Source organism: Haemorhous mexicanus, chromosome 11 (genome assembly GCF_027477595.1).
Source record: "Haemorhous mexicanus isolate bHaeMex1 chromosome 11, bHaeMex1.pri, whole genome shotgun sequence".
NCBI classification, from domain to species: Eukaryota; Metazoa; Chordata; class Aves; order Passeriformes; family Fringillidae; genus Haemorhous; species Haemorhous mexicanus.
This window is the reverse complement of record NC_082351.1, coordinates 23,186,884-23,206,994: the sequence shown is the minus strand read 5'-3', so window position 1 is coordinate 23,206,994 and position 20,111 is coordinate 23,186,884. Positions and strand designations below refer to the sequence as shown.

At 49.7% G+C, this 20,111-nt stretch overlaps 1 long non-coding RNA gene across 1 annotated transcript in view; it reads right to left on the bottom strand.

Annotated features, from left to right (window-relative positions):
• Nucleotides 1–15,952, bottom strand: part of LOC132332472 (uncharacterized) — a 94,216-nt gene extending 78,264 nt beyond the window's left edge. Inside the window, exons 1-4 of the long non-coding RNA XR_009487908.1 lie at nt 6,724–15,952; nt 6,120–6,191; nt 4,914–5,417; nt 1,150–1,393 (exon numbers count right to left, since the gene is read on the bottom strand). This is a non-coding gene — a long non-coding RNA (uncharacterized LOC132332472). The remainder of the gene's footprint in view (nt 1–1,149; nt 1,394–4,913; nt 5,418–6,119; nt 6,192–6,723) is intronic.
• Between the last annotated feature and the right edge of the window lie 4,159 nt (nt 15,953–20,111).

The following is a 20,111-nucleotide window of genomic DNA, read 5'->3' as shown; positions in this document are numbered from 1 at the left end:
TGCTCCCTGAGCATTATAGCTAATAAGTATTTTGCCAAATTTCAGAATTTTCAATCTGCTCATTAAAAAAATACATTTTTACCTGAAATATCCACACTATATTACTTTGACACTCACCCACTATAAAATTCACCCTTCTGGTGACTGGGCGGGCTTATTTGCTGCTTAATAAAGAGCATTTATATTTGTCACTATTTTTCTTCTAAATATTAAATCACAGACTGATTTTGTTAAATATACAGTGTGATGAAAAATTATATGTGATACTTAATCAGATCAAAATAAATTCAACCTAGCACTGACATCTCCACGAGACAGAAGCGTTTTTATTTTTATTTTCCAGTTCGTTTGAGCTCTATTTATGTCTGTGGAGTAAATACCAGTAAAATTAGGCACTATTTATAATTTCAAATTATAGCTGTGCATATACAGCAGGATAATATTTGTGTTCCCAACAGCTGCTGGGAAGGAGGGGAAAACTGGAAGGATGAGGTTTGCTCTGCCCTTTTTTCCATGGAAAACAACCCCACTGCCCCAGATCCTATGGAATGCGTCATTCTGCAGGAATAAAAACCAAATTAATCTAAAATCTCCATTCATCCAGATTCCCAGATGGGAACTTTTTCTTCCAACCCTGGCTCGGGTTGCCCTGAACCCATCACTGGAGTTACTCCCAACTGGAACTGAGCTTTAGGAGGGGTTTTCAGGCAAGTGCTCCCCAAAGTAATCCCCTCTGGGCACTGGGAAAGATTGAAGGAACTAATCTGGCTCTCCCCTCTGGAGCTCCAAATGTATATCTATTAACAGGACATCATAAATCATCTAAGCCTGGCACAGCCAGAGACAGGAATGAGTTGGACAGCAAGGATTAAATAAAGTTTAATAAAAAAAGTATTATGAAGCAGTGATAAATGGGAACCAATACTTACTGTGCAATTCTGCCATATTTCTTTGACATGAAATATCCCAAAATGTCCAAGTTACTCCCAATATTATCTGGTTTTCAGCTCAGAAAGCATTTCAGGGAGGGCCAGAGACTGGTCCTGGGGATCCCAGTAAATGCTGGTTATGAAATAACTGGGAAGGGCCAGGTCCTGCCTCAGCTTGTCTGGGAATGGCCACAGCAGCCCTGGGAGAAATGGTACTTACAGCAATCAGGGGAAAAGCAGCAGCTGGATCCTCTGGGAATAACCAGCCAGGAAAGGGCAGGGGAGGTGCCTGGGGCAGGGGATGGTCACTCACAGGAGGCTCCAGGTCACCACCCTCCACGGGCACTCCAGGGCTGCTCCTCAGCTCCTCTGCCAAGGCTCTGCTGCCAGGGGGAGCAGAAGGATCTGCTTAAAGCCTTCAACCTGGAATTCAGCAGAGCTGACACTGCTCCATCATCTCCAGTCTAGTGAGGGAAAACACAATTTTAAACACATTAACATTCAAACACAAATGAGTATTTTGGGCTATTCTTGCTCAGATTAAAGGCATTAATTAATTATGTCAAGTGCTGCCAGGAGGTCCCACACACTGAGCTCCCACTGGAGAAGCAGGAGCTGTTATTTTAGAGAGGATGAACAAACAGGAAGCCCAGAGGGGACTGCTGGTGCCACCTCCCAGCTGCACAGCCCCATCGTGCTGGGGCAGCAGTGGAAATGGCCTGGGGCTGCTCCTGCACAGGGAGCAGGCAGGGGGGAACTGAGAGGCACAATCCTTGGAGGAGTGTTTTGTTGGGATGGGTGGGTGGATGGCTCGTGTTTAAAGCTTAACAGAGCTCCGGCAGTTTCACCTCGCCGCCCGCCCAGATGAGGAAGAGCTCATAAATGAGTGAACTCTGAGACAAAAGGAGACCTTTTCCTCCATCCAGGGAGATTGCTGCACCGGGAGTGCAGGAGCCAGGGCTATTTCCTGTTTGTAAGGAGCTATTCCCAGTGACCACTGCTGCATTCCGGAGAAAAATGCCTTCAATTTCCACCACCAGAATGCACCAAGTGATTTGGCCACCTCAGATCCTTCTTTGTTAAACATTCCATTGCTCCTGGCAGAGCAGGGAGAGCCAGGCCTGCTGCTCACTGGAGCCACAGCCCTTGGATCCAGGCACAGGGGAGACCTTTCCCTTGGGAATGACCCAGGGAGGGGGGGGGGGCAGAGCCCCAAGATTTCTGCCCCTGCCCTGATCCCAAGCACAAGGAGAGGGATGCCCTGTGCAGGCTGCCCTGGAGCAGAGGCTGGGCAGAGTCACAGAATAAAGCAGGGATTGATTCCAAGGATCTCCTCCATGGATCCACCTTGGGCAGCACCAGAGCCCAGCCAGGGCTGCACCCAAGATGACCCAAAATGGCCCCAAAATGCACGGCCGGGCACGGGGTCTCTCCCTGGGATCAGCTCTGCTCCATTTGCACCTTGCAGTTCATTGTCCCAGCCCAGCTTTAGCCCAGGCACTCCCACCCTGCTTGTTTTTCTCTCTCCAGCCCACGGGGTTTGTGCTCCTGGGCTGAGATTGGGATCATTTGTCCTTGGTGCCCAGCTGGAGCAGGAATTGTTTTGTCTCCCTGCTCTGTGCACAGAGCTCACCATCCCATAATATGAACCCAGACCCACACACTAAAGCAGCACAGAATGTGAAACATAGAAAAGCCAAACCTGAGGCCCCAAGAGGAGCCCAGTCCCAGTCCCATTCCCAGTCCCAGCCAGCCCACCCCTCCATGCCCAGCCCCAAGGCCCCTGCAGAGCCTGCTGCCCCTTTAAGGGCTGTCAGGCAGCCCAGGCAGGGCTGGGATAATTCAGCTTCCTCTGCTCACAGCAGATTAGACACCGTGGTCAGTGAGTCTGAAAAGAAGAAATGCAGAACTCATTTGCATCAATGCTTTCAATTTGCTCAGAATGTTTTCTCTTTTAATTATTAGCCCAGAGTAAACTACTTATCAATTAATTGCTAGAAAATGGAAGTGAGTGTGTGTTATTGCTTAAATCTCTAATTGGCTAGACTGTTGCTTTCTTGTTAAATGCTAATTAAAGTTTTGAAACAGGCAAACATTACTTAACTTTAAATGGCTTAACGAGATACACCAAGGTATAAACATTTACATTACACATTAGTTTTATTGCAGATCATGGGAAACCCAAAGCAAAGATGACAGGAGTTGATCTTCACTAATAATTACACAATTTATATGAATTTTAATTACATTAAAAAGGTCTTTTTCTTAATCTCATTTGTCAACTATCTGGTAAATATTGCAAATAACACTTATCCCATCAGTGTTTGGATGTTCTTCTCAGAACCACAGAACAGTTTGGGATGGAAGGGACCTGAAAGAGCCTCTGGTTCCAGCCCTCTGCCCTGGTCACCTCATTGCCACCAGGATAAATTGGGATTTACCACCAAGTTTATCACGTCACCATAATCACCTCAGCAAGAATTTCATTTTTGACCTCCATACGCTTTCTAAACCTATAGAACAACTGAAAAATATTCCTGAAAAAACATCAAACTAGATACTGGAGTTAAATTGAGTTTGTGGAGCTCAGCCAAAGTTAAAACTATAGGCAGGAGAAGAGCTGTAGCAGCCCCAAATGTTATTTTTAGTGTGACATTTCAAGCCTCAGACTGAGCTCAGCTACTGGAACCAGAAATGTGAGAGATTAAAGCTCAGCCACTCCCTGAGGCATTGCTCTCTCTGAAAAAGCTTCAGTCAAACAAGGAAAGTCTCACCTTGGGCAGTGCCATCTTCTCAGGGCAGTCTCTGACCAAAGAGGGAGGTGCTGGCACACAGAAATGAGATGCAAACAAAGCAGTTCACAGCCTGCACAAGCACTGGGACTTCTTCTGATGCCTCCAATTTGGAAGTTTAAAATATTTCATTATAGCCCCAGATCTCATGAAATGTATCAAGGGTTCATTGCTCAGTTCAAGCACATCTGCCATCTCCATCTTTATCAGACACTGGGCAGGGCAGGCAGAGATGCTGATTTACTGAGATCCTGGAAATCAAACAGGGAACTGAGGCCTTCACAGAGGGATGAGGGAAGAACACAGCTTCACCTCGAAGCTCTAGGTTTGTATCAAGTGTTTTAAAAACACCATTTAACCCCCCAAAGCTGTGCCCTCAGCACAGCTGCCAGAACCCTCCTCACCTTTGAGGGAGCAGGGTTAGACAGGCCCAGGTGGAAGTGAGGAGCTGTAAAAAAACCCAGCCAGCCACTGAGCACTGCTGAAAATGAGAGAGTCATTGAGAGCCCTAAAGATGGGATTGCTGAGGGCGTCTCAGTCATTAGAAGTGTAAAAGTCCCATTGATTTTCAGTGGAACTCGATCTCCCTGGCAGGTGAAAATCCCATTCTGAATGCCAAATGAAGAGGCCAACGAGGAGCAACTTTTGGCTGAGATCTGAATGCCACAATTCCACCTGGATGTGCCCTGAGTACCGGCAGGGCCAGCCAAGCTCCTGGAGCAATTTCCAGCTGCTCTTTGAAACAGGAGTCCCTGCCAGTGGGTTTATTAACCTGGCAAGGATAACCAGGGAGCTGCTCCAGAGCTGAGCTCCACACCCACTCCCAGACAGTTCACAGAGCAAGCACTGCCTGCTTACAGCCAATTATTGTCACTGCTCAGCACATTCCTCCTGTTCTGAAATCAGCAGAAACAGAAAATTCCTCTTTTTATTTTAGCCCAAACTGTTCTGCAGACTGACTGAGCCATTAACAGGCCCTGCATGCCCCTTCCCTGCCTGGTAATGAGCATTTTCCCAGGTTCAAACCCAAAGTCAGCCCTCAAGGCTGTGTTTTGCAGGGATTCAGGGAGGGCACTGCTCCTCCCCAGGCAGCTGGAGCTCTCACACTCCCTGTGGGGGCACCGGGGAATTCAGCTTCATTTCCAACTTTTCATTAACCTGATACACAGTAACAAATTAAAACTTCAATTACCTGCAAGTCGAAATGGAGACGCTACAGAGACCGAAAAGATACGGAAAAGCACTGAGTCTGCTGAAGTGATAGCACTTTTTTCAGCTCTAATTGATTCCTAATTTCAGGCTGTTGCCATGGCAGCCACACTCTTGCCTGGTCCACGAGCCAACCGTGTCCCTCTGCATGCAGCAGCACCTTTGGATCAGGAGCAGTTTGATGGAACACCACCAGGCAGGGAGGTGGGATCAAATTCAAATGTTGGGCAAAATCACATCCTCCTTTTGAGGCTGTCAGCTTCAGCTGGCTGTGGGAAAGCTGCTCGGGTACAAAGCAAAGGCTGGAGACCTCCAGGAGGTGGGAAGGGTTTGCATGTCCAGGAAAACCAGCCAGTGCATCCACGAGAGGCAGCAGGGACAGAGCTGCTGCAGGCTGAGCTCCAGGAGGGGTTCAAATTCCTCCTCTGGCACAGCTGATCCCTGTTTAAGATCATCACTGTAAAAAAGCCTCTCCACCTTTAAGGTCCTGCAGGGAAAAAGGAGAAAGTTCATGAGAAAGTTGCCTGATAAAATAAGAGAGGGAAAAAACCAAAAGAGATTTAAGAAAGAGCTGCCATCCAGGGATATTAGACTGAGCTTGAGAATAGATTGCATCTGATCCAAGCTCATCCCTCTCCAGGAATTTTAATGAGTCTGAGGCTTGTCTGGCTATTTGGCATCCCTATCTTTCCCTGGCAGAGAGGGGCTGGGGGTCTCAGCCCCTGGCTGGGGAGAGATAAAGGCAAACCCCTGGAAGCCTGGTTAATTAGAGAGCAACCATCCCATGAGACAAACTGCCCTGCTGGAGGGGAGCAAAAAACCTTCTGGAGGCTCTCTGCATCTGCCCCTTGTGCTGGGCAGGGATGAAAAATCCTCTTGGAGGAGAGGACAAGGAGGGGACAAGGAGGGGACAAGGAGAGGACAAGGAGAGGACAAGGAGAGGACAAGGAGAGGACAAGGAGAGGACAAGGAGAGGACAAGGAGAGGACAAGGAGAGGACAAGGAGAGGACAAGGAGAGGTCCCTCCCTTCTCAGAGGGACCTGTCCTGCTGAGGCCACGCTGAGGTCGGGCCCCAGCCTCCAGCCAAGCCCCTTTGTCACCTGCAGGCAGCCCCAGCAAGAGGGAGAGCTGGAAGAGCTCTCAGGAGAGGTTCTGAGGAGAGCAAACGTGAGACAGGAGAGCTCTCACCTGCCTGGAGCCCAGGTGAGCAGGAATCTCTGAGTTCAGCTGGTTAAGAGGCAGCTCGAGGGTAACAGCCTCCTGCAGTACAGTGTACACAAAATAAGCACATTACTCAGTGATTTCTGTTAAAAATGAGCTCCCCAGCACATTCTGGGACCAGCACCCAAATCTCCACCAAGACCCCCCCTGAACACAATTGCCCCAAGGTCTGAGCTGGCAGTGCTTGGTGCCATTGGCACACAAATGTAAAATCTGCCCAGGAAGCAAACCCTTGACTGCAGAACAATTGTTTTTCTCCTCATGGCACAACCAAACACAAAAACCAAGTGTCCCACACAGTTTTTATTTCTAAAGCACAACACAAATAGCTCTGATCACCCCTTAAAAGCTCACAGGAGCACAGATGAGGAAAACAATTGTTTACATCCAGATGTTTTGGGTCACTGTTCTCTCACTGAGGCAAGTACACATAGCTGCTAAAAAGCAGAGCCCACAGTGAATATTCCAGCAAAATATGCTATAAGCAAATGAAATTTTGCTGAATGCTGTTAACAGAAGAATCCTTTCACCCTGCACTCCCTCTTGTAAAAGAATCAATTCCACTGCTTACTTTGCTCTCTCAACCTTCAGTTCCTCCAACACTGCTGATTCCAAAGGAAACATTCCTGCTGTGCCAGGGTGAGAGCTCAAGCTCTGATGTCAGCCTCTGAAATCCATTTGGGATTGCTGGGCATCCTCTGTGCCATCAAGTGCCTGCTGCATCCCTGTCTTCAGCCCAGGGGTCTTTCAGCAATGGGAATGGAACTGTGGGTGGCTGCAGGACACCTCCCATCCCAGCCAGCCCTGGCTGCTCCCTCCAGCTTCCCCCAGATGTGTGGGCTCCACATCACAGCCACCCTCCAGCTCCCTGCATCCAGCCCAGCCCTGGGGACACACAGAGGCCTCAGCTGCTTTCAAACACTGCATTTCCCACCTGTGAAACCCAGGCAGAGAGTGAGAGGTGGGATGCACTGCCAGGACCCCCTGCACCCCTGAGACCCAGCAAAGGGGGCTGCAGGAGGAGAGGGCACCTGGTGGCCCATCCCTGCCTGGGGAGGAGAGATGGCACCTGAAGGGAATTCCCCACCTGCCCAAAGAGCTGAAAAATGGAGCTGGAGTGGATATTGTTCATCTGATTTGATGTCAATGGGCTGTTAAAAACCACCCTGCCACTGGTAAAAACAATATTTCAATATTAACTTTGTTATTGAGATGAAATGTCTGTGGTGTAGCAGCACTGCCCTTACAGCTGTACAGGTGTTGTATTGATGCACTACACACTCTGGCTGAAGGAAAAAAGAGTTGGGATATTTTTAATAAAAACCTCATTTTCCTGTTCATTTTTGTACACAGCAAACAGATTTCACCGTAGGTGGTTGGATCTAATTCATTAGCTCCATCATCACTGATACCACAGAATAATCTCCCCAGCAGCCCAGCTGCCTCCTCACAGCTCTCCTGAAGGTACTTGGAAATCCAATTTCCATGTTGAATATCAATCAGCCAGTTCTGGCTCGGCCAGCAAGGCACAAATGGGATTTTGGACCCTCCCCTGTGCCCCAGGCCAGGGGAGGCAGCAGCAGGGGCTGGGAGGGGACAAATCCCATGGGGCTCCCTCTCCTCTGGGCTGGGACATCCTGGGCTCCCTTGGCCTCCAAAACACAAACCCTGTAAAACAAAACGCTGCAGGACATCCCCCAGCTCTGCAGGGGATTGCTCCTGGTCATGGGATAATCACTGAGGCTGGAAAAGCCCTCCAAGGCCAGGGGAACACGAATTTCCTGGAGTTCAGCTGGTTAAGAGGCAGCTCAGGGGTAACATCCTCCTAAAGTACAGAGTGCTAAACAAACTAAGCACATAAACAGTTATTTCTATTAAAAATGAGCTCCCCAGCAAGTTACCAAGGTCAGTTCCAGCCACCCCAGCAGGGCCCATGTCCCCAGTGCCACATCCAGAGGGATTTTGAAACCCTGCAGGGAATCCTGCAGGACACAGGGATCAGCCTGCTCAGCTCCAGGGAATCCTGCAGGACACAGGGATGAGCTGCTCAGCTCCAGGGAATCCTGCAGGACACAGGGATCAGTGTTCAGCTCCAGGGAATCCTGCAGGACACAGGGATCAGCCTGTCCAGCTCCAGGGAATCCTGCAGGACACAGGGATCAGCCTGTTCACTCCAGGGAATCCTGCAGGACACAGGGATCAGCCTGCTCAGCTCCAGGGAATCCTGCAGGACACAGGGATCAGCCTGCTCAGCTCCAGGGAATCCTGCAGGACACAGGGATCAGGGTTCAGCTCCAGGGAATCCTGCAGGAGAACACAGGGATCAGCCTGTTCACTCCAGGGAATCCTGCAGGACACAGGGATCAGCCTGTTCAGCTCCAGGGAATCCTGCAGGACACAGGGATCAGCCTGCTCAGCTCCAGGGAATCCTGCAGGACACAGGGATCAGCCTGCTCAGCTCCAGGGAATCCTGCAGGACACAGGGATCAGGGTTCAGCTCCAGGGAATCCTGCAGGACACAGGGATCAGCCTGTTCACTCCAGGGAATCCTGCAGGACACAGGGATCAGCCTGCTCAGCTCCAGCCCCCCTGCCTGGCTCCCCTGACTCTCCAGGATCAGGACACAAAGCAGCCCCCAGACCCGAGGATTTGCAGGGGGTGTCACCCAGGCTGCCCCCTCTCCTGGAGGAACACCTCACAGGGCCCCTGGGTCTCTGTCCTTCCTTTTCACCCTTAAATGATTTAGATGGGGGAAAATACCCAACAAAACCACAGCTTTTCCAAGTGTATCCTCAGCCAAAAACATCCCATAACCTTGAGGAGATGAACTTCCCCAGCAGTGATTTCAATGCATATTGCTACAATCAAAAGACAATTTTGTTCCCTGACAGTTATGATATTTCTCAGTGAAAATATGGCCTATCACTGCCATTCCCACTGATTCATAAATCACATTGTTGCATTTTGCAATGCTCTTTCCAAAACATTTCCATGCACTTTGGCTCTACCCTCACTAACCCTTCCAGAAGGGCTTCCACTGCCCCTGGCACCAGCAGGTTGTACAGAGCATCGTGGCAGGAATTCTTTGGCACAGGGTTGTATTTTTAAGGATATTTGGCATTTCAGCTCACATTTCCCACCAGTAAATCCCACCACCCATGGCACTGATCCACTCTGAACACCCTAAACCTTACAAAAAATGGGTCTGAGCAGTAGAAAGGTCATTAAATGACAGCAGGAATTTCATCTCTGGGAAAGGTGGGCCCTGGGGGAAAAGGTGGGCCCTGGCTTTGGGGAGAGGGAACACAGCAGGGACAAGGCTGAGCCTGAGGGACTCAGGAGAGGAGCAAACCAAAGCACATTTTTGGGATGGAGCAGTGGCCTTGGAGCCACATCCCCACAGCTGCTGCACCCCCAGGAAACCTCCTGGCTGATAAAACATCTCTCCCTGCAATTGCTGCAGCTTACAGGCAAGAACCAACACAAGGAGAGAACAACAACATTTCAAATTGAAAAAAAAAATAATTCTCAGGTTCTAAACCAGTTTAGGAAACAGTAAACACATCTCCAGATTTCCAATCCCTTCCAAAAGCAACCAGCTCCCAATGGCAGAGTAGAATTTCTCTGACATCCACAGGGCTGGGTCTGCTGCTCCCAAAGTCTCAGTCCTTTGTTGGAGTCAGGAGTCCTCAGGAATGCTGGACTGTCCTGCTCGTGCCTTTGCTGCTGGTTTGGATGTAACTGATATTAATTAAAACACCTGAATGTAGAGCTGCTGCCACCCCCAGCCCTGCCAGAAACAGCTGGGTACAAACAGCTGGGCAGGGCTGGCCCTGGGGCTCCCATCTGCTCCCACTCTGGGAATCCAAGGGATTGGGCTGCTCTCCAATGGCAGGAGAGCAGAGGAGCAAATATTACAGAGCAAGCCAAGGATACAAGAGCATGGAAAAGAAAATAGTCCCTAAGCAATTTAATACTAAATTAAAAATTGAATCCTAAACCAATTCCCCAGTAATGGACTATTTCTAATTAATTACCCTGTGTGTCTATAAAGGTTTTTGTGGACCTCCCAGGCATGAGCCATTTCACCAGGGCTGTTTGTGAGGGAACTCATTTATCTCAGTGAATGGGGCTCCAAGCACCAGAAACAGGGCTGAGCTTCCCCTCCCAGCCACAGGGGCAGGTAAATGTGCTGGAGGAAGCTGAGGCACAGGAGGGATCAGAGGGGTTTGTGAGCCAGGATTTGGGCTCTCCAGACACACAGGACTCTGGACTCTCAGGATTTACCCTGAATTTATTTACACAGCAGAACTGTGCCTGTCTCTGCAGGGCTGGGATTAAAACCTGCTGTTCAGGAGGGAGAAACTCATCCAAGGCAGCAACACAAGTTTCTAAATTTCAGTTTGACTCCAACTGACAGACAGGAAATGCTGCAGAATCTCACGTGTAACAGTGACCCTGTGCAGTCAGGAGCAGCAGAGATCAAAGAGCAAATAGAATTTGGCAGGAATTATTTGTCCATTCCACCTCTGCAGAAGGGCAGGGATGTAACAAAGCCTAAGGCTCAGCCAAAATCCTGCAGAAAGCACCCCCAGCACCCAGGAGAGCTCAGCCCTGGGCTGTCTGTGGGATAATGTCTGTGCAGCAGAGGGGGAGAGGCTCAGCTGGCAGAGATCCTGGCTGCTTGTTCCCTGATCCCACAGCTCCAGGGGATGGCTCATCCTCACTGGCATCCTGCCACCCTGCTCTGCTAAACTCACCTTGGGCCAGGCTAGGAAATCCACCATCCAGCCCCAGAGAGGGGCACATCCCTCATCAAACTGGGACCATCCCAGAGCTGGGCAGGGGGCAGGGGCTAACCCAGCACTGAGGGGCCCCTCCCGTGCTGCCCATCCCACCCATCCCATTCCCTGCCACCTCCACCTGGAAAGGGCCCCCTTGTCACCACTCCTCACAATGTCTGCCATTCAATTTCTGCTGTAATTCCTCCTGCAGGCCCAGCCCACCCCCTCCCACTTCAGCCAGAATTCCTGGGAGGGCTCAGGCCCATGGAAGCAGCAGGAGCAGTTTGCCCCACTGAGAACTTCCTTGAGAGCAATTTCAAAAATCTAGGAGTTGTTTTGTGAGGCATCTGTTAGGCAGATGTGGCAGGGCTCTTTTCTCTCTCCTAAGGTGCAGATCTTTCAGGAAAACACCAAATCAGAGATGAATTCCCTGATTTCCCTGAAGAGAGAGCAGGTGCTGATCTAACAGCAGAATCCCACTGAGCCAGGAGAATTCCAGCCCTTTCAGGAATGAGCACAGGATAACTGGGAGCACTGGTGGGGAGCACCAGGAAATTCTGTTTCTAAAAGGACAGCTAGAAGGGCTCAGATGTTGTCTCAGTGGGTGAGAGCCCCATCTATCCTGCAGCAAAGCAGATTTGAGGAGCATGAGCAGCACTGAGCTGTACTTGGCAGTAATGGCCAAAGTGAATTTATAACTGCATTGGTGTGCCAGCTCCCTGCATGTCAGTTATCCAGAGCTGAACAATGGGCCCTTGATATCACTGATATTATTGTTGATGTAACTGTTCCTGACCTCTCTCAGCTGCTCCTTCCATGATCCCAGCAGGTCCCTTCCAGCTCAGGATATCCCAGACCCCACAACCCCTGGCTCAGATTGCACCTCCCTGCAGGGCACAAGGCTCAGGTGAGGCAGGTTTGGGGAGAACCAGGGAATTAGAAAGTTCCAAAACAACAGCAGTGATGCTCCTCAGGCTGCTGTAACCCAGCAGGGTTTTATGGACACGTGTCTCAGACAATCCAGGGAGGAATCCATAAAATGCAGAGTTCAGCTTCACTGACACATCACACCAGGCACACAGGGAATAAACAACTCAGAGTAAGCTCCTTTATGATCCTCCAGGCTCTTCCCTTTCTTTACAACCACTTCTTCTCTTCTAAAAGATGTAACTACAGGTTTTGTTTGCAGGTGTTTTTTGCTTCTGAGTGATTTTCCATTCTTTCACTTATTTATAATTAAAAGGTGTGTGAAATGCCAAGAGATTATTTGCTGTTCCACGAGGGATTTAAAGAACCATCACAATAAATCAATGAAAGGTTCCCTATAAAGGGAGGGAGATGGACACTGTCAATATCAAACAGCAGTGAACTGTAAAAATAAGAATTAGGCTGCTGAGCTGTTTGTCAAACATGTGGAAGCACTGACAGGGAAGGCAAGAAATCCTATTTAGAATCACAAATAGCTTAGGTTGGAAGGGAACTCAAAGTCCACCCAGTGCCAGGGCAGGGACACCTCCCACTGTCCCAGGAGCTCCCAGCCCTGTCCAGCCTGGCCCTGGGCACTGCCAAGGATCCAGGGGCACCACAGCTGCTCTGGGCACCTGTGCCAGGGCTGCCCACCCTGCCAGGGAACAATTCCTTTTGTACATCACCTCCATTTCCCCTCTTCAGGTGCTCTCCAGGCACCCTTGGTCTCTCCTGTACCCAAAATCCCAGGAAATTCCTCCCTCCAAAGCAGGCAGGGCCAGAACTCCTGCTCACCCCAGCAGAGCTCCCAGCACGGGATGGGTGCAGTGCTCACACCCTGCCTGCCTTCAGGGCTCACACCCTGTTTGCCTTCAGTGCTCACACCCTGCCTGCCTGCAGCCCTCACCAAACCTCCCAATATCCCAGGAACTGCAGGAAGACAGTCCCTGCCCAGGGGCTCCTCTGGGCCAGCAGGGTTTGGGGGCTTTGGGGCAGCCCCTGGGGCTCCTTCCAGGTACAGCCCTGCCAGAGCAGGGAAATCCAGCACTGGAGCACCAGAGCAGGCTGCAGGAAATGCAGGAGCAGCTCCCTGCAGGCTCCCCTCCCCGGGAGGGGTCCAGTGCTCTGCTCAGGCCAAGGTGAAGCGTTCTGGGGCAGTCCATCCCCCTCGGGGCAGGAGGGACACTGAGGAGCAGAAGCCATGTGCAGACACACTGAATTTCCCATAATTTCCACTGGGATCCAGCCCCTCTGATCCCGTGGTCCCACGAGAGGATAAGTGAGCAGTAGCAGGCCCTGCCTCGGGAGGGTCCTGGGGGCTGTGTTTGTGCAGAGGAGCACATCTCCACTGCCTCAGACAGCTCACAAATCCACTGGGGGGGAGCTCACCGAGCACAGCGCCCAGACACCAAAATCCACTGGGTGAGCACCAGACCCATTCACCAAAGCTCCCCCCCAGCAGGGGCCACAATGAACTCCTTGCCAGCCCCTCCTGGGTGCTCTCCTCATTCCAGTAAAAGGCACTTTCATTCCCTGAGCCAGGGCAGAGGCTCCTTCCCTCAGCCCTGGCACAAGGGCAGCCGGGCCGGAGTGCTGTAACAATTTATGCAAGTGAGCCCATTCATATGCATCCATCCAGTACTTAAATTACCCTCCCTGCCGTCTGCCAGGCGGGTCCAGACTGATGGGGCTCTCCCCAGCCTGTCGGATCTGCTCTCTGAGCAGAGCCTTCCCTCCCTGTCCTGTGCCAGCTCCTGGCATTTATCCCTGCCAGGGCTGGATGCAAACCAGAGCTGAGACCCACGGCGGCTCAGAGGGGTTTGCTGCTGATAGAAAAGGGGTTTTAGGGCCTCCAGCCCCAAATCCTTCTGGGATCTTGGGGATGGCAGATGGCTTTCAGCTGTCCCACAAACACTGAACCAGCCCCTGGCTGCAGTTAAAGCTGGAGCAGGCAAGAGCAGCAGGAAGGCTCTCAGGAGGAGATTCAGCAAGAGATTTTATTCAAGTTTTGTCTTTCCCAAGACCCCTAAGACAAATGTAAATCACTCCACACAAGCTCCCTCTCCCTTCCTCCACACTTGATCCCAGATTATTTTTCTCAGCCCTCGAAGGAACGTGCCACACCTGTTTAAACCTGAACAATTCAGCAACAGCTCTGATGCTTTCCAGAATCTTTCATTTCATTCTTTACTCACAATTAGACTTCACACTAATTCCTGTAGCCCTCAATTATGAGCACAGTTTAACAACATACCTGAAAGAATTTGAGAGACATTTTATCTCCCGATGCAGCCCTGAAAAAAGGCCATAATTGCTTGTCATTCAAAGGAAATTAAAAATCATTTGGGGAACGATGTGAATGGAATTGGCAATTAATCTCAGGGTTTTTTTCCTCTCCAGGAGGAGCCCTGTGCTTTGGAGGGCCCTTCAGCAGCCAGATGAAGGACAACGACTGCTCTGGGTGTGGATTCCACCACACCAAGGGCTCCCGACACGAATTTAGATGTTCAGCCTTACCCTCAGATGCCCTGGACCTAATCATGCTGCAATTCCCCCTCCCCTGCGTGGAAATGAAGCTGTCAGCAGCCTCTGGAAGCCCTGGCAGCCAGTAAAAGGCAGGAGCTCACACGTGTGGCACCCCTCACCCCATCACCTCCCAGCTGCTGGAGTCCTCCCGGAAGCCTCACTGACCATTTCCCTGATGGCACCAGCACAAAATCACAGCCAAATTAATTCATCCTCAAGCAGGTGGGTTTTCAGGCACATCAGGGCATATTCTCATATCATTAAAAAGAAAACCTAATCAAAGGCCCCAGGCTTAGTGCCTGTCTACATTTATTTTTCTCTTTAAGGGTTCAATTGAGAATAAATAATGTATTTTTTTCCTGTAGAACATCTGTCCCTGTAATCCATAACACATTTTCCTATCAGAAGCCACCCAGAAATAATAAGGAAATAGATTTTCACAGGGAAATACTTTTTCTAATTGAAGCTGAAGTGGTTCATTTTTTTAAATAAAAGTGTTCATGTTGTTGGTGATTTTAGTACGAGCTCAGGGTGAAACCAGCCAGAACATCTCGTTGAAAGCCCTTGATAATTACAGAATTAGTGAGATGGCACAACTTTGTCTTTCCATTCTCAGCCCCACCTGCCTGTGCAGCTGCCTCCTTGGCAGGTCTTTAATGACACCCCCAGCCCTTCCCCAGTGTCTGCTCCCAGAGCTCAGTCCTCCCTCCCAAACCAGCCTGGATTTAATATTTCGGGGTTGCCTCATTTTTCAGTGTGTGCCTGAGCCTTATCTGCTGCTGACCGTCCAAACGCTGCTCCCAAGAAAGAATTTTTCATTTCCTTTGGGCTTTTCTCGGCTGTTTGTCGCTATCTGAACGCTCCAAACATTAATTAAACTGACAAGGTAAGGCAGCAAAATTATCTCCACTCTGCACACAGGGGGCTGAGGCAGAGAGTTCAAGTTGAAAGGAAAGCTGGCCATAAACTCCACAAAAATATTGTGGTTGAAACAAACTCCAAAAGGCAGCGTTGCCTTTCCATGGGGGCACGGGAGGAGGACTGGACATGCACAGGTTTCAGGTGAACACACAAAAACCAGCCTGAACACAGAAAATTTCCATTTGGCCTTTGAAGGCTTGGATTCACCCTCTGAGCCTGAAAGCAGAGCTTGGTTCAGAGCAGTCCAAACCATCCCCACAGTGGGTGCTCCATGCTGGGCTGCCCTTGTGAAGGCAGGCTGGAACTGGGGGTGAAGCAGCCCCAAAGAGGCAACACCAAGGGAACAACATGGACCTGCCTAAAGGAAAGGTCTCAGTGCTGCTGAAGAGGCAAACACCACTCCCCCAGTTCAGGTAGTGAGGGATCCATGCAGCCCCAAAAAAACAGCATTAGGGGCTCTAAAGGCAACACCAGGGGCTCTAAAGGAAAGGTTTCAGTAAGAGGCAAACACCACTCCCCCAGTTCAGGTAGTGTGGGATCCTTGCAGCCCCAAAAAAGCAACATTAAGGGCTCTAAAGAAAATATTTCAGTGCTGCTGAAGAGGCAAACACCACTCTTACAGTTCAGGTAGTGAGAGATCCATGCAGCCCCAAAAAAACAGCATTAAGGGCTCTAAAGGAAAGGTCTCAGTGCTGCTGAAGAAGCAAACACCACTCTCCCAGTTCAGGTAAGGAAGGATCCATGCAGCCCCAAAAAAGCTACATTAAGGGCTCTAAAAGCAACATGAGCGGCTCTAAAGGAAAGATTTCAGTGCTGCTGAAGAGGCAAACACCACTCCACCAGTTCAGGCAGTGAGGGATCCTTGCAGCCCCAAAAAAACAGCATTAGGGGCTCTAAAGGCAACACCAGGGGCTCTAAAGGAAAGGTTTCAATAAGAGGCAAACACCACTCCCCCAGTTCAGGTAAGGAGGGATCCATGCAGCCCCAATAAAGTACCATTAAGGGCTCTAAAGGAAAGGTTTCAATGCTGAAGAGGCAAACACCACTCTTACAGTTCAGGTAGTGAGGGATCCTTGCAGCCCCAAAAAAGCAGCATTAAGGCATCTAAAGGCAACATTAAGGGCTCTAAAGGAAAGGTTTCACTGCTGCTGAAGAAGCCAACACCACTCCCCCAGTTCAGGTAAGGAGGGATCCCTCAGCACCTGCTGCAGCCCTGCAGAGCTCCCTGTTTGTGGGGTCAGCACTCCCTTTCCCTGCTAACCATCTCCCTTTCCCTGCTCTCCACCTCCAGAATAAAGCAGTAACAGAATGAAGGGGCTGCCTGAGCCCCCCAGCCCTGGTGCAGCCACCAGGGAGGCAGAGGCAGGCCCTGACTGACCCCAGGGGTACTGGTGAGAATGTCAGTGAGAACTGCAGGTTCTCAGGAGTTGGAGTCTTCACCCAGCATAAGAGCTGCTCCAAGAATGAGCTGGGAAGTGGGGCCCAGCATCCCTCCTGAGGTGGGGCTGCACCTCCTCCCAGCCCTGGGCAGGGTCACACAAACCCCCAGCTCTGGCTGCAGGTGGCATTCTGCTCCTTTGCACCCCCGACAGCCTGCTCACATCCCAATTCACTGAATCTCATCAGAGCCACCCAAACAAGGCCAAAAGGAGGTGTCTAGACAAGGAGCAGATAATTCTGGATGCTCCAGTGGCTGTGCTCTCCTCTTGGCAAGGCAGAGCTTCGTGAGAGTCCCAATGTGCCAGACACAGCCCCAAAAATAATTTCTAGACTTTCAACGCCAATATTTTCAAAAATAAATGACAAATATAAAGACAAAATCATCAAAACACTTGCAGAAAGCAAGGGTTTAAACTGCCAAAGGAATGTCATAACATTTTCTCTGAAAATTATTCATAGCCTTCCAATCAGTTCCAGAATCTTCTGCTTCTTTCCCTCCCTACCAACTGCTATTAAACGTAGCAAGGTACTGCCTGCAAGGCTCTGCCTCTGCTAAATCCCTTCCCAGCATGTCAAGTGTATCAATATTTGAACAGGCAATGGCAAATTCCACAGCCTCACAGATATATTTATTAATTTCAATCATCAGGCCGGGGAGGTGTGAATGAGGGCACTGTCATTTGGGGCTGTAATTAATCATCCTGGACACTTCCCTGTCAGGGCCCATAAATCAAGAAGCAAAGTGTTTCTCCTCCTGAGTGATATGGAAGCAGCATTAAAGGGGTGACAAAAATCTCATGCTGTCAGTGGGTGGGAGATATTTTATCTGCCTTTGACACGGGGCTGTTCCACACGGCTGCCCTCCACCTCAGAATTTATTTTCTGCCTGTAGAGCACACATTTTAAAAATATGAACAGAGCAGAACAACAAGGCTGAAGTACGAAGTTGCCAAATGCCAAGACAGAGGAAAGTTTCTGAAGGAAAGGGAAGAAAAGCCCTGACACATCAATCCAAGGTGTAACAAACACACGTGGGGAATAAGAAGGGACAAATCCCTGCTTGCAGCCTGTGCTGGTGCTCACAGGGCTCCCAGCACGAGGGAAGAGATGAGAACCTTGACTCCACATTTCAGAAGGCTGATTTATTATTTTATGATATATATTATATTATATTAAAAGGAAATTATATATTAAAACTACACTGAAAGAAGAAAAGATTTCATCAGAAGGCTGGCAAGGAAAGAAAAAGGAATGATAATAAAATCTTGTGACTGACCAGAGAGTCTGAGCCAGCTGGACTGGGGTTGGCCATTAATTAAAAACAACCACATGAGACCAATCACAGATGCACCTGGTGCATCCCACAGCAGCAGAGAATCATTGCTTTGATTTTCCTCTGAGGCCTCTCAGCTTCTCAGGAGAAAAAATCCTGGCAAAAGGACTTTTCATAAACTGTGTCTGTGACAGCAGGGCAGTGCAAGGCAATTCCTGGATTGTAGGACAGCTCTGAAGCAGCCCCTGCCCAGCCCCACACCCCACAGCCACGGGGTTGTTGAGGAAAACACACGGAAAATGAGGCTTAAGGCACTGATTCAGATAGGAAGCATTTCATCTCCTTTTCATGAATAAAAACAGGCTGTGAGAAACATCTCTGCTCACGGGACATGTCCGTGGTGGGGAGGCTGCCAGGCTGGTGCTCCTCAGCTCCTGGCAGGGGTCACCACCCTTTCCTGCCATGGCACTGCCTGCTCGCATTTCACACCAGAAATGTGGAATATCAGTGACTGAGCCCTCAAATTTTCACTGCTTCAAGGGATTCTTTTCAAGTGCAGCCATACAGGACCATTTATTACCTTCACTATGTGGATGGAGCTGCTGAAAGCCAGACCTGAACCAGCCAGGCTGGTGAGAAACCTGAGGAATTTGAGGAGATCCAAGCCCAGCACTAACAGCTTGTCTGAAACGCACTCAAACACTCGAGATCCTTTTTAAAAACCTCGTTAGATTCTGGGAATACCAGTCAGCATCATTTTATTTGACATTTCCTCCCTGTCCAGCTCCACCAGGTGCCCCTTGGATCATTCACAGCATCCCCTGGCAGGCATTCTGACACTTCTCACCTCACAAACGACCCGGGGTGCTCTGATCCCGGACAGGAGCTGATGCAGGCTGTTCTGGGGGCTCCTGCTGGTGCCTGAAGCACCTGAGAGGGATCTCAGGCTGCTGCCGTGGGGAACACTGGACACTGAATTTTCTGGAAGGGTCCAGCTGAACAGAGCCCAGCTCTGAGATGATAAAACACAGCCATGCACACAGCTCCCCACCTGGCACTAAACACAGGTCAAGGCTCCCCCCGAGACCTTTCAGCTTTAAATATTGGAGATCTCAGCACTCCAATTCTGCCAGTAACAATTCAACCTGCAACCTCCTACCCCACTTATTCGCAGGCTACAAACTTTACAGCCAAAATCCAACCCAAACCTACCGGTTGCAATCCACCACGGGAAAGGAAATCATCAAATTCCTTATTTAATCACACAATTCTATCAGCAGTCTGCTGAAAAAATAGATGCACAGGGGTGTTACTGCCTGTGCTCTGAGTGCTAAGGTGGAATTCTGCCCACAGGCAGTAACTGTAAACCGGGTCTGAGATAATCCAGCTGTAAAACACTGAGCATAAACCACATGCTTTTAGCCTCTGATGGAAGCATTCTTCTCCAAAGCACAATTTACATTTAAATTGATATTGTAGGGAATCAAATACTCAAAATAAGTGTCAATGTTTTCTTCTTCACCGAGTTGTTTCCTAATTGGATTCAAGTGTTTTGCCTAACCATTTCATAGTCTTATTTTGTTCTGGAAATTAAAAATAAAATCTTTCATTATTCATGATCCCTACCTTCTGGGAAGTGCCTGGGATTGTTTTTGTTAAGAAAATAAGAACAGGCTGTTTCCATTTAACTGCTGAGACCCAGCAAACAGGAGGGAAGCAATTCCTCCTGATGCAGTAACAGCAGAAACATCCACATCCAAAATGCCTCTGCTGGCCTTCCACTCCAGGGCACAGAGCACCTGGGACCCTCCTCCCTGGGAATGTGGTGCTGGAGTCACCCCTGCCTTCCCTGGCTCTGCTCCTCTTCACACCGACCCCAAAATCCCAGGGGAATGGCAAACCCAGACTCTGGGCTCCCCACAGGACAATACAATGCTTCAAAAACAAACCACACAAACAAATGCTGCTTCAGCACTAAAGCAGCAGCTCCTGAAGAGAGTTTGTGGGTGAATCCTGCAGCTTGTGAGGCTGAGGAACATCCTTGACCAG